The sequence below is a fragment of the Rutidosis leptorrhynchoides genome, chromosome 5 (genome assembly GCF_046630445.1).
Source record: "Rutidosis leptorrhynchoides isolate AG116_Rl617_1_P2 chromosome 5, CSIRO_AGI_Rlap_v1, whole genome shotgun sequence".
NCBI lineage: Eukaryota > Viridiplantae > Streptophyta > Magnoliopsida > Asterales > Asteraceae > Rutidosis > Rutidosis leptorrhynchoides.
The window spans coordinates 326,841,803-326,848,197 of NC_092337.1; positions in this window are offsets into that span (position 1 = coordinate 326,841,803).

Sequence of the window (6,395 nt, forward strand, 5' to 3'; positions counted from 1 at the left end):
TAATGACAGTATTAAACAAAAATGGTTCTTTTTAGTAATAGTAATAATAATAAGAATAAAAGTAAATAATAATGATAATGATAATATTAGTATTGGTACTAATAATAATACTAATCATAATAATATTAGTAATAATAATAATATAACAGTTTATATATATTCATTTTCATATTGATAATTACTAATATAAATGCTAATATTGAAAGTAATAATAATATTACTATATCTACTATAATTTAACTTATAATTAGACTTATTATATTAATATTACATTTTATTATTTATGTAATATATATACTAACATATATTGAATATTACAATATATATATATATATATATATATATATATATATATATATATATATATATATATATTATATATTTATTTTAATAACATTTTAATTATTTTGTATATTACTCTACATATTTAATTCGAATGATTAAATGGTATTATATTAATTAAACACTTATATTTATATTTACATATATATTTATTTACTTATTTATTTACACACAATTGTTCGTGAATCGTCTGAAATGGTCAAAGGTCAAATGCATTCATGTAGACAGTTCTAACATTTTAAGACTCAACATTATAGACTTTTCTTATCGTGTTGAAACCATATAAAGATTAAGTTTAAATTTGGTTGAAAATTCTCGGGTCGTCACATCTATTATACAAAGAAAGAAAAGAAACAGAAACAAATGCAAGTGATGGTGATCATATTAGTTATTAAAAGGAAATTGAAGTGGGTTTAATCAAGAAGAAAGGTGGCGGTGGTTGGATGGTTTAAGGTGGATGGTGATCTTAGAACAAAGGTGTTAATAAACGTGATGGGTTTGGTTCTTAGTTTGTTAAACCAAAATATACAGAAAGATGTGTGTCATGTATATGTAATGTTTACAATATAGATAAAGATATATATATATAGATAAGAATAGATATAAGTGGTGTGTTGTTGTGATTTTGAAGATTAAAAATAGAATCATGAAATGATTTGTTTAATTTAAACCTAAGAATTGGTGTCGAAATATGAGGATGAACAGCCAGCATTGTTGAAGATATACGAATATGAATCATCTGAGTTTATGATGATCATGAGCACTGTACGAGCCTAAATTAATAAGCATATGATATTTTGATTTTCTGTGTTTTGTTCATCTCTATGGACATATGTATAACTATGTTATAAGTATGAGAGTGAACAAGAGAGAGAGAGAGAGAGGAAGGGAGATAGATAATGAGTATGTATGAGTCGACAATCTATCACATGCAAATAGAAAGTGAGGGAAAAATCTGGAAAGTGGATGTTGAAGTATAACAGAATACACTGATTGAATTGATCCCACCTGTGTATAATTAATATTATTAATTAGTATATATAAATATATTAATAATAATAATATTAATAATTATATTAATGATGATAATAAATAATAATGATATTACAAATGTTAATATGGATATCAATAACATTAGTAATAGTAATAATATAACAGATTAAATGTATCAAATTTATATATATAATAATAATAATAATAATAATGATATTAATATTAATTTTAATTTTAATTTTAATATTAACAATGAAAGTAATAATACAATAACTATATTTTTAAGTTGCAAATAAATTTAATATATTAATATTACATTGATGTGCGTAGAGGTGTATACGAAATAGTTATATGTTTGTTACAAAATACTATTAAAAACGATACAATTTTACACAAGTTAATTATTTATTTATAGAGTGGATATACCTAAACCTTGCTACAACACTTATAGGCAGTGTACCTAATCGTACAGTAGTGTAGTTTTTAGTAAGTCCGGTTCATTCCACAGGGAGCTAGCCACGTTTAACGCTATATTTTTAAAACTATATTTGTATAAATATAAATATAAATATAAATATAAGTAGTATTATTATTATAAAAGGGGGATTTTACCATTTAATGACCGGTTTATCGATTTTAAAACTTTAGTCGCAGTTAAAACCTAATGTAAAATATTAAAAATAAAAATAACTTAATTTAAAGCCTAAAGTAAACAACAATAATTAAAGTGCGATAAATTAAAATGCAATAAATAAAATGACAATAAATAAAATTGCGATAATTAAAATGTACGATAATTAAAAGTGCAATTAAATAAAATGACAGTAAATAAAAGTGCGATGAAATATGAAATAAAGGAATTATGCTTATTTAAACTTCCGTAATCATGATGTTCGACGTATTGATTTTAGTTTATTACCATGGGTTAATTGTCCTTTGTCCTGGATTATTCAATATGTCCATCTAGTTTTTGTCCATAACAGTCCATCAGTCATAAATATAAAGTGTGAGTTTCCTCGTCAAATTATCCTTATATCCGAAGTTAAATATTCCAACTAATTGGGGACTTAAACTATAATTACACCAATTTTCCTTGTATATAATTCACCCCTATTTTAATAAGTCCATTGACTATTAATCCATTTCCATGTCCGATTAAATGAACGATTATTAGTACTTATAAATATCCCGCCCATCATGTCCGATCGAGTGTATATGGTTATTTATAGGTACATCCAATTGTAAATCTTTATATTAAATTAACGAACTATCATTCAATTAAAAAAATATAAAGCCCATTAATAGCCCATAGTCTAATTTTCACAAGTGTCGTTCTTTTGTCTAAACCCCAATTATGGTACAAAGCCCAATTACCCCGTCTTTAATATTTTAGCTCAACATCATGATTACTTCGGCTTAAATAAGCATAATAATAACTTAGCTACGAGAAATTAATTTAAAAAAGTTGAACATAACTTACAATGATTAATAATAGCGTAGCGTTACACGGACAGAATTTTGACTTACACCCTTACAACATTCGCTAACATACCCTTATTATTATTAAATTAAAATTAAAATTATATATATATATATATATATATATATATATATATATATATATATATATATATATATATATATCGTTGAGAGATAGGGAGAAAAATGTGTAATAAAACTCACAAAAAACTAGCGAATTTATAGGATGTGGCCTGCTACAGTAACTCATGCGGTCGCATGAGATTTTAGTGCAAATCTCATGCACTCGCATGAGTTTTATGCCTATTTCCCATACGATCGCATGGCCGTCAGATCCAGCTCACATATTTTTTGTTTGCTAGTTTGTCGACGTTATTTAATATAATATATAATATATAAATAATTTATATAATTATTTAAATATTATATTATATTCTTGTGCATAGTTGACTTGTAATTTTAGCTCCGTTGCGTCGTACGTTGATAGTTGGTTCATGTCCCGGTTCCGGTTTTTCGAACGTCCTTTCGTATAATTTAATATCTTGTACTTTGAGTTTTGCGGCTCGTACTCTTGTAATTTTGAGACGTTTCTCATCAATAAATTGAACCACTTAAAATATATCTTGTACATTTGAGCTTTTTGGTCATTTACGTCTTCAAATCGTCGTTTTCTTCTTTTGTCTTCACACTTATTTATTTAAACGAATATTACATAAAAATAGAACAATTGCAACTAAAAGCTTTACATATTGGAAGGATATTGATACTAAATATTTTTGTGAGTTGTGTGAGTTTCATATTTTAAAATTTTAGTTCAAAACTTGCGGTTTTGTGTCACCCACTTGCTAACCTTGTATTAGGAAAGCACACATCCAGTATACTTGCTCCGTATATTACCTTTCGGTAAACTACCGTCTGGTTGTAAAGGAAAACGTTGAACAAGCAACTGTTAAGGCAATGTCTAATGACATGCAGATGTTCATGGTCTAAAACGTGTCGGATGCAATTACTATCCTTTGTAGGAGCAATAGTAAAGATCACCCTATAATTTTTCGGTCTGGCACAAGGTCCTGTCTTCGACCATGCTATGCAACCACTGTTCTTACGGTTGACACTCGATTTGGTTCAGGTGACCTAATGAATTCCAAGTAAATTCCTAGGATTTTATGTTCAATGTTAATGAACAATTGAAAATGGGTTTTCATAAAACAAATCGGTTTGTAATTTGATAAAAATATTTTCTCGTTCAAGCTCGAGTTTAGATATCATCGAATTCCATGAGTTTGTAATTCTCAATCTTTAAGGTCAATCTCAAGGATTGAGTAATATCAGGCATAAAAGCTAATTTTTAATCTTTTAAGGAGATTATCCTTTCTGGGGGTCTGATTCATTAGTCTTATCAAGCTAATTTGCACGACGCTCTCCCTATTTTACGAGACAGATCCTCTCATGGTTAGGATAAGTCTGACCACTTGGCGACCCTGTTTGATGCTGAGGTCCGTGGATTTCCTGCTGATTTTAGAGATGACTTTTCTAGATTTTTCGTCAACCTACAGCTGGTCTGGACGACAACTTCCTGACCTAAATCAAGAAGCGTGTGTCTTTTTCGGAAGACTTTACTTCCTTTTAATGATGGAATTGATTCATCGTGCAGATCCATCTTTCTTATAAATATATTACAGTAATTCGGGTAAAACTGATTAGTTTAGTCCAAAGCAAAAGTACCTACAATAATCTTGTACAAAATATGTGATATATGTTTTAAAGAACTTGGTAAATTCTTCCCACACTTAGCTTTTATTTATTCTTTTCTTTGCCTTTTTATTCTCTTCTATTCCATTTTAAATGAATTCAAGCGTTTTGGGTTGTTTCTCCATTTATGTTCTCTCCGAGGTAACAATAATTTCAGCATTAATACCTAGTTTTATCGTTCATAAATATGTATAAACATGATTTTGAATTCATTTTATTGAAAATTTTCCAAATTTTCACAAAATTTGGCAAATAAACTAAGTGTAAACCCGAGAGAATTTATAACCCTTCCCCACACTGGAGATCATGCAATGCCCTCATTTGCATGAAATCAGACTATAATTATAAATTAATGAGGGTGATTAGTGTAGAAAAGTGATTAAAAATATCGAGTTTGTAACATATGTTTTGCGTCTTATCGTCAAAATTAGTAGCTTTTGCTGAACATTAATGTCAGTCTTTGAAAATGTGCTGTTTTACCCTGTTTTGTACATAAAATAAAATACAAACATATATTTATACATATTTTTATTTTATATATATATATATATATATATATATATATATATATATATATATATATATATATATATATATATATATATATATATATATATATATATATATAAAACCTTTATTTATTAAAACAATTTAAATGAATAATTTTTTAAAATTTTGTTTCCTTTTACTTTAGGTAGCTTCGGTATGTTTACCTAGTTCGTCCCTCGACAAAATTTAAAATTTGTCATTTTTAAAGCGATCGTTTTAAAAGCAAAGATTTTTTTTTTTTGGTATACTTTAGATCAATAAAATTAAAAATAATGATAACAAAATTTTTCGCCCCGCCCTCGGGTAAAGCAATTTCGGTCTCATGACCTAGTCTTCAACTTACGATGAATTTTAGAAATCTTTTTTTAAACTTAATGAAATAAAGTAAATTTTGTTTTTTAAAATCACACAAAAATTAAATTTAAAAAGCATATTAATTTCATATAAAACCTACAAAATATTTGAAAAAATCAGAATGGGGGGAGAAAACTAGTTCTTTAGTGTCTGCTAGCGGAAAAGGCCAATCGAATTCCATTCTCGGAACTACACGAGAACAGAACAACTAACCCTAGACAGCATTATTTCTTAGAACATTTGAATCTCCCCACACTTAGGTAGCCGTGGTGTCGAAATTGTGGTTAACTTCATTGTCAATTTCTCTTAGACCATAATCAACTTACATATATGTGACTTTTGCTTTAAGCCATTGGTCGGATTCCTGTGTAATATCCACAAATTCAACTAGTTTCGCATTTTCTCTAGGAGATAGATTGGATACTAACCGGTTACATAACTTAAAGTTCCCCTTAGTTCTCGCATGCGTTTTATGCCTATTTCCCATGCGATCACATGGCCGTCAGATCCAGCTCACATATTTTTTATTTGCTAGTTTGTCGACGTTATTTAATATAATATATAATATATAAATAATTTATATAATTATTTAAATATTATATTATATTCTTGTGCATAGTTGACTTATAATTTTAGCTCCGTTGCGTCGCGCGTTGATAGTTGGTTCATGTCCCGGTTCCAATTTTTCGAACGTCCTTTCTTATAATTTAATATCTTGTACTTTGCGTTTTACGGCTCGTACTCTTGTAATTTTGAGATGTTTCTCATCAATAAATTGAACCACTTGAATTATATCTTGTACATTTGAGCTTTTTGGTCTTTTGCGTCTTCAAATCGTCGTTTTCTTCTTTTGTCTTCGCACTTATTTATTTAAACGAATATTACATAAAAATAGAACAATTGCAACTAAAAGCTTTACATATTGG